The following is a 9,314-nucleotide window of genomic DNA, read 5'->3' as shown; positions in this document are numbered from 1 at the left end:
AATGTCTTAGAGCACGCAAGAGATTTCACAACTAAGCATCTAGAAGAATTCGTTAAGAGAAACAAAGATGAGTATCTTTCCATAATAGTTAGCCATGCCCTGGAGCTTCCATTGGATTGGAGGATGCCAAGGTTGGAGGCAAGGTGGTTCATTCTATATATGAAAGAAGTGATGATATGAATCCTACTTTGCTTGAGCTTGCTAAGTTGGATTTCAACATGGTGCAAGCAACATTCCAGGAAGATTTAAGACATCTATTAATGTATATAGGATGACCCAATCTATGATTTTAGTTGTGATCATCTGATTCACAAAAAACCTTCTATTGCCAGGACATGCGTGGCTCTAATATCATGTGGTTAGGGGTGGAACCAAGAATTTTTGTTTGGGAAAGCCACGTTGCAGCTAGGGCTGTACACGGTGTGATGCGGCCGGTTTTTGTGGTCGTTTCTGCACCGCACCGGAATCTTCGGTTTCCTAAAAACCCACGTCGCTGCCGCGCCTGAGTAACGGTTTTCTGACAACCTCGGTGGCAGTTTCAGTCGGCGCGGTGGTCGGTGTCCACCTGTCTATCACACACACACACAGAAGAGATATCTAAATTCTAAAACCAAAATCAAACCCAGAAAATTCAAGGATTCAAACCACAAATTAAAACTTAGATCAAATCTAAATATTAAAAGATTCAAAACCTATTACAGACCCAAATATTAAAACCCATTACAAACCATCTGTCTGAGTCTGACTGAGCTAAGTGATGGAGCGAAAGGAGCTTGAAAGACTGAGAGCAAAACTCTAAAAATAGAGAAAAAGAGACAAGTTAGAGTGTTAGACAACTGGGTGCTGGGTACGTGTATGGCTGAGAGTAAATAAGGAAAAAAAAAAATCTTATATAGTGACTTAAAAACACTAACCAACTGCGGCATTTTTATTTCTTTATTTTTTGTTTAAATGCAAGACAATTAGACAAGACCTGAGTGAGACTATACTTTAGGACTGACACACGCTAACCTTTTTTATTTATTGAAAGGCTTATTTCCTTTGACTTCGCACGCGGGTGAGAAAGAAACTAATGAGTCCTCATCACCAAAAAAAAAAAAAAAAACCTGAGAGACTGAGCACGGCGTGCTCAGCACGCCATATATTTTTGAACATAGCATAGGCCATGGCGTGAGAAACTAAGAGCACGTCTCAGTTAAAAAAAAAAAAGTATATACATATTAAACATACTCGGTGTGGTTCGGCTCTCGGCGGTGTGCACATCTCAGCACCGACAGCCGCACCGGTCCGACGTCGAAATTGAAAAGATGCCGCCGACCACCGTGTCGGAAACCATCGGCAGAGCTCTGAAGGGGGCGGATCGGTGCGGTCAGACCGGTTTCAGTCGGTGCCGGTTGATTGTTGAACAGGCCTGGTTGCAGCATTAATATATTTATCAAGATAATCTCCCCCCCCCCCCCCCACACACACACACACACACACACTTTTTTAATTTGGTAAGTTATATATATACACAGAGCTTAGTATTTTCAATCAAAATTATATTTGAGAGCGATTTTTCATAAAATAAAATTCATTTTTACCATTTTCATAGTGAAATTCTTCAAAAGTTTCATTTTTTTATACAAATTATTAAATTTTATACTAAAGTAAGTCAAAATTATTTCAGTTAAACTAACAAAATTTTCAAAAACATAAATGATCCAAAACTTGGAGGAATATGTTAGGCTCCAAACATATTTGAAGTTATCCTGCTCTAATCTATTATGTGGCAACTAAAGAGACATTTCGTGTGAAGTGTTTTTTTTTTTTTTTTTTTTTTTTTTTTTTTTTTTTTTTTTTTAAGATAGAATTTCTACTCTAACCTAATCTAAGTGTATATGTGTGTGAAGCTCCCTCCTGGAGACATTTCATGTATAGTTTTAGTGACAAGATTTTTTGAATGAGCCAATGAATTATTAATCCCCACATAACGGGTTGAAAACAATATATTTAAACATGTTTGGTGTCAAATTTTATCAAATATTTAACAAATATAAGAACACATTTTACAATAAAAAAATAGAATTGCGAAAAATAAAGTTATTTCTCTATAACTATTAGACAAATTATTTTTTTAAAGAACATTATTGGACTAATTTAAATATTTGGGGGAAGGGGGAAACTCTTATTTTTGTAGACTAAATTTTGAAAATATTAAAATAATTATATATATTTCAAAATTTATGGCCCCCACCCTTGTACGTAGCTACGCCCCTGGATGAGGTAATGGTATCCCATTAATTATTGAAGGTCCATGCTCCTAAGTTTTGTCTTTTTTCTTTGGGTAAACTGACAAAACATGTTCTTTTTGGGTCACGATCAAACACAGTATGATTAATTACAAAGCATACTCAGAAGGATTTTTTTTTGGAATGAAAAGCATACTTTGGAAGACTTTTGTCTTCGGTTCATTTAGGAAAATAATAGGATCATAGGACCATAATTTTTGTCAGAATTTGCTCATGTGGCAAGAACGGTGGAGAAAAAGTGGTAGGTTCATGTAGCTCCACAAGTCCACCATTCACGAATTGCCATGTAAGCAAATTGTGATAAAAGTTGTGATCCTAGTACTACGTACGGTAAAATCCTTCTATCCCATTCTCTTCAATGATGTGGTCTGGTCCAATCAATTGCTTGGCTTTGCTATGCCAAAAAGAGTGGTTTTTTTTTTTTTTTTTTTTTTGGGGGGGGGGGAAGGCGGCGCTCAAGAAAAGGCTTAAATATATTGTACTATTGTTTACATCATACCAAACTGTCTTTTTCTTACTTCTCTTTTTTTTACTTCTTTGGAAACAAAAATTAAAAAAAGGGGGAAAATGATAGGGCTTTAAGGATATATAAATGCAAACAATTGCATGCCCAATCAACCAAGAATCTAATATAGCTTAAGCTCAAAAAAGAAGAACCTTATATTGTTTCATTTTAAAGGCTGTCACTATGAGTCTTCACCTTAGTGTTTCGGTGCATCTTCTCTCTTTCACTAGATTGCCAACTTCAGATAGAACTCACATCTCACATAAAAAAAAATGGTAGTGAGTGTCGCACCCCTCGTCAAGTCAAATGCATGGCTGCCGAAAGAGATTCCGATTCAACCATTATTAGGAGAATAGCAAATTACCAACGTCCCATTTGAGATTACAACCTAGAGTCCAAAGTTTCTCTTGATCATCACCAATAGAAAAATTAAAAGAAAGAAACTAAAAGGAACTATATATAACTATAATATTAATTGTTGAATTTTGTTTTTGATGCACATCAGCCGAAAAGCTAGTGGCCCTGGTGGGTGTTATGTAGTTAAGCCATTAAAACCTTGGGTCTAGGAGCCTGTAAACCCAAAAGCTCAAAAGTCCATATTTAGTTCATATGCCTATCAGCCTAGGTCAACTAACCAATTGGAGAAAATTTCGGCCTAAATGCTTAACGATAGTACCATACATAAGCCCAGAATGAATTTGATAGGCCTGGAGTAATCCAAAAAAAGGCTCGCTGAGCTGGCCAGTCTTGTAACTTTTTTCAGCTTCTAAACTAATGTCCAGCAACAAAAACCAAATTTTTAATACATACTTTCAAAGGGGAAAAGTTAAAAACATAAAATTTTCAAATAAGCAAAATGCAAGTCCAAAACAAATAATAATAATAATAAATCAAAGAACCATGCGATTATTAATCACGAGCTTAGGCCAATGGTCCAGTGGCAGCTCCAAAATTTTCTTTTAGGGGGGTCAATGGTGTCTTGAGTAAGATTTTGTTGTTGGGGAGTAAAAATAAAATGATTATTTATTTATTTATTTTATATACAATTGTCATATTACATACAATAATCTAACATAGTATTCTAAATAGTATACAATACAACTATACTGTAAAATAGTCTAAAAAAATTATTAATAGTTTAAAGATCAGTAAGAAAACAACGATAGAATGCATATAAATAAATATAAATAAATAACTAATCACAATATTTTTCAAATTAATAATAATTTATCATAATCGTATGTAATATCAATTAAATAAAAATATATGATATAGAAGAATACTAACATACCTAAGAGTAGGTCTAAGAGTAAATGTTAAAATAAGAAAATTAAATAGTAACTTATATAAGATTTTGCTTTTGAAGTGTATGGATTTCTAACCACACATGTGGTCATTCTCTTGGAATTGGAGCAAGCACTGAAAGACTTTTTGGACTCAAAAAAATTGTAGAACACTTATCAAACTACTTGATTAGATAGAAAGAAAATATAAAAGGGAGAAAGAGAGAATGAAAAAATAATCATAGATTTAAATATGTCAGTTATAAGTTTAGATAAAAAAATCAATTGCAACTTGTCATTTAACCTTTATTGTAAAAATATTGTGAAAATAGCACTAATATGATCATATTTCAAGTTTATTTCAATTGGGTTTAAAAAAAATTTAGGAACAAAATGTTCAAAATTTTATTTTAAGGGTTAAAACAAAAACAAAAAATTAAAAATTTTATATATAAATTTTTTTTTTTTTTTTTGGGGCCAAGCCAGGGGGTTCATTTGAACCCCCTGGGCTGGCTGTAGAGCCGCCCATGCAATGGTCTGTACGGTAGTGTGAGAACCTTATGAATGATTGCCATGTGATAAGACTAAAGCTTAGCTTGCATGCTGTTTATACTTTATAAGCATCGTTTCCATTTGTATAGATCTTTTGGGACCCACAGTATCATACTTTCAGTCATATTCTTTTTTATATTTTTGGGTTAGTTTTTGGGCAAAGCATACTTATAAGAACTCGAGTTTGAAAATCATATTTAGACAATTCACATTAATGATGCTAAAATGCTAAAAAGCTATATTTAACAACCAACACACAAAAACACTCACTACATCAAAGCACTCAAATAAAAAAAATTTTGACACTTAATTACAATGAGCTGCCATCTCTAGCAACTCCTTGCAGCTGAATGTTATAAGGAAATATTGTTTTTTAATCCATATCACATGCGTGCTTTCTTCTCTCTCTCTCTCTCTCATACGTGTGCCTATCCTCTTTCTCTCTTTCTTATCCATGTGAGGCTCTTCTCTCTTTCTTTTCATCTCTTCTCCCTTGCTATTACCCACACTACCAAGCCCTCTCTTCCTATGCCTGACCCATGCCACCAAGCCTTCTTCCCTTGCTTGACCCATGCCACCAAGCCTTCTTCCCACGCTTAACCCAAGTCACCAAGCCTTCTCCCACGCCGCCTAGCCTTCTCCCATGCCTGACCCATGCCACCAAGCCTTCTTCCCACGCTTGACCCATGCCCCAAACCTTCTCTCATGCCGCCAAGCTTTCTTCCCACGCTTGACCCATGCCGCCAAGCCTTCTCCCACACCTTGGATTCTGATTTGTAGGTTATGGATTTGTGCAGGCGTTCTAATTTAGGCATAATTTGGTGGATTTGTGATTTGGTTTTGGGTGGGTATGGTTTATGGTGGACTGGTGGTGGTGATGGTGGGTGGGTATGGGTTTTATGGTTTTTTTTTTGGGGCGGGGGGGGGGTGTGGAGGGGGGTTGTTTTTATTTGTGATTTTGGTGGTTGGGGGTTGAGGTTGTCGATAGTGGTGGTTGGTGGCAGTGGGTTGGGTTTTGCAGTGGGTCTGAGAGAAGATAGATACACAGAGAAAGAGAGAGAGGAAGAGATGAGATTGAGAATAAAAAAGAATTAAAAAAATAATATTTTAATGAATTGGTAAAAAATATAAACCTTTGATGTTGGGTATATTCTCATATTATAAAGTAGGGTGTTAAAATAGATAAAGTAGTTTTTTTTTTAGTTGGTAAAGAGCTTGTTTGGATCATCAATAAATTGGGTGATATCACTCAGTTTTCATCATTAAGTTTCCAAAGCACATGAGTCTTAACAATAAAAATATCTGTGGGGCCCGTGGGCCCGATAGCCTCGGCCCATCGGGTATTAGGCCCAAGGTTAACGCCGAGAAGGACTAACCAGCCAAGGCTAAGTTAGACAAAGCCTCTTTTGTGACCCCCGCCGAGGACCTGTTCGTCCTCGGCATTCTAAGGATAATCTTTAGGAGGGGACAAGCTCAGAGCAAGCTGTCACATTCGCACTTAATGTATTCACCTAACCACTCTAGCTGCATTAATGGGGATATAACCCCTTAGCAGGGCAATGTTGGTCAGAGTGAACCACTTGAGTACTGATAAGGCCTCTGATGGGACAGACGGTCAGAAGAGAGGCAAATGGATGATCAACAGATAGAATAAGGACATAGGCAGATGAAAACTGTATAAGAAAAGCAAGTAAAGTAAAAGGGGGGGGGGAAAAAAAGAAAGAGAGAGAACGAAAAGGCCTCTTCGGCCACAGGCCGAGGAGCATTCCCCCATTTGTAAAGGAACTCTTAGTATTTTTTATAAAGAAGGTTCATGCTTGGTGATCGACGGCCAGCGCCTAAACCTTTAACCCACTCTCTATAAATTTATTGTTTGGGCTTGATTGGGCTGAAAACCCATTCGTACTCAGGGTCAATCCAAATTGAGTCCCTACAATTGGCGCCGTCTGTGGGGAGGGATTAGGGTGCTGGCCGGCGCACCAGGCGAGTGTTCTAAGTATTCGTTTTACAGTAGGTTGAAAAAAAAAATATAGAAGATTTGACAGTAAAAAAGAAAAAAAGATCTTGATTTTATTATTTCATGAATAGAAAAAGTACAAGTTACAATCAGAGGCTCAGGCAGGTGTGTTTCACATACAAATTTATAAGCTAATACTACCAGCTATTTCTACAATCAGAGGCCCAGGTGGAGCCGCCCTAAGAAAAAACTAGCTGGTGGGAAGTGTCAAGCCGTCCCTTTATTGGTATAAAGAGAATGGGAGAGCTTGACAAGAGGCGGAGAAGGGGAAGGGCAATCATGTTTCCAGGCCACCAACAACTCCCTTCTCGGCCAAGCAGAGCTGGAACAAAGAGAGGAGCAGATGCAGAGGCTCCGGGATACCTTCCCCCATGATGTTCCCTCGATTCTCTCCGATCCTCTCGAGTGTTGGCCGTTGGAGATGGCAACACTCGAGCACCGCCCATGAGGTGAATTCGCACATCTTCCTCGTCGGGGGTGTGCTCCGAGGAAAGACGTTAGGTTCTCTAACAACACCCCTCTGGGACACCTCGAAGGGCGCCATCAGGGTTACGCCTAGACTCTGCCGCACCGAAAGCCCAGTGGGGGCTGCGGCCATACCGATTTTTGTCAATCCCGGTAACAATTCCGGCGGGGTTGTTAAAAGCGCTTGGGGAGTTGGAGGAATGTGTTTTGTTCTGTTTGTGTTGAGAGGTCCATGGGTTGTGGAGAAACCATCTCCCTACTTTATATAGGGGTTGGGGGTTGGTAAGAATTAATTCATGCAGAGTTCGAAAAGAGAATTATCAGTTGGGATAGTAATGAAGCCATCAATTTTCAAGGAGGCCGTAGACCGTTGGACTCGTGTTAATTCACGAGGACATTAATGAAAGCGCGTTTCGCGCACCGAGGCGTCCAGCGCGGAACACGAATAGACAAAGGGCGCTTTATAAATGAAAAAGATGGGGCCTCGAGCTGGAGGTGAGATCAATGCTACGTGTAAAGATCATAATCTGACCCAAAGAGGAATCATCTCCAGTAAAGCGGTCTGAGGACAAACCTCCGCTTACAGAAAAATAGAAGTGGTAGACAGAGCCGAGGTATTGTATGGTCTTCGAATCCAAACCTATGGTAAAACTACACACACTATTATATCTGGGTACTAGACAGAACCAAGGTATTGCATGGTCCTCAGACCCAAACCTATGGGGAAACTAGATACTTACAGAAAAATAGAAGTGGTAGATAGAGCCGAGGTATTGCATGGTCCTCGGACCCAAACCTATGGTAAAACTACACACACCATTATATCTGGGTACTAGACAGAACCAAGGTATTGCATGGTCCTCGGACCCAAACCAATGGGGAAACTAGATACTTACAGAAAAATAGAAGTGGTAGACAGAACCAAGGTATTGCATGATCCTCGGACCCAAACCTATGGTAAAACTACACACACCATTATATCTGGATACCAGACATAACCAAGGTATTGCATGGTCCTCGGACCCAAGCCTATGGAAAACTAGATTCTTATAGAAAAATAGAAGTACTGGGCATAACCAGGGTATTGCATGGTCCTCGGATTCAAACCCATAGATAAAATAACTATCTGAAGAAAAACCAAAGCGTTACTTAGAGTCAAGCTATAATACGATCTTTAGGTTTATATTCGAAGGATAACAGATGGTTTCATAAGGCTAACTCCAAAATAGAATACGAATATTGAGCAGAGTACAATAGTAAAGCGAATAAAAGAGAACATCATTAGATGGAAGCAAAGTATTATGTATTCAGTTCAAACGGAAAGTATACAACCCCTTTTACAACGCCTCTGAGGCAAGAAACAAAATGAGATAAAGGAGAAAATAAACAAATTTATCCTATGTCGTATACTAGTCTCCTCAATTCAGTGGGCAAATTAAGTCAATAGGTAAATCAAAAAGCTTTGGCCAAGGCCTAAGGGCTTGGTTTCGAAAGGTCCGCCGGAGGACTTGCCACGTCTTAAGGTATTTCCTGACCCTCGGTTACAACGTCCCCCAACGCTCTTTGGGGCTCAACCTCCTCGGATGGTTGATCAGTTAACGGTGCATCCTCGGCGGTCTTATCGTGACTTTCAACCGGTGGTAATGAGGATCCCTCCTCAGGAGCAGCAGATGCAACCTCGCGAATGGCAATAGGGAAATATACCCTGTCCTCCCTTCTAAGATCAGATGAAATATCAACCCCTGCTTGGTTGAGGGCTTCATGCCAGGTTTGAGAACAATAATGCCTGCACACTGCAGGAACTTGAGCCCGAAGAGTGGCTTCAGTCTTAGCCACCCCATCTGCGAAAGCATCCTCCTCTGCCTTTTCCACAGAGCGCTCAGCGTCTATTTTCGCAAATACCGCCTCGTCTTTGGCTCTCACAGCCTCGTCCCTGGCATACTCGGCAACACCTTTTTCATGGATTGCCTTGGTCAAATTTTCCTTCATATAGGCAATGCTCTCCTTGGCAGTTTGTAATTGACCCTCAACATCTTGCAAGCGATTAGCTTGATCCTCAGCCTGCTTCCTGGCCACGGCTAGGTCAGAGACAGCAGTATCCCTGGCCTTCGTCATTTCTGTCAGATCATCGGTCGCCTTTTTCAGGTCGGCCTCAGATCTCTTAAGAGTATTGGCAGCCTCCAAGAACTTGTCACGCTCTT

This window comes from Quercus suber, unplaced genomic scaffold, assembly GCF_002906115.3.
Source record: "Quercus suber isolate HL8 unplaced genomic scaffold, Cork oak 2.0 scaffold_265, whole genome shotgun sequence".
Lineage (NCBI taxonomy): Eukaryota > Viridiplantae > Streptophyta > Magnoliopsida > Fagales > Fagaceae > Quercus > Quercus suber.
The sequence above is the reverse complement of the archived record's forward strand: the minus strand, read 5'-3'. Positions refer to the sequence as shown.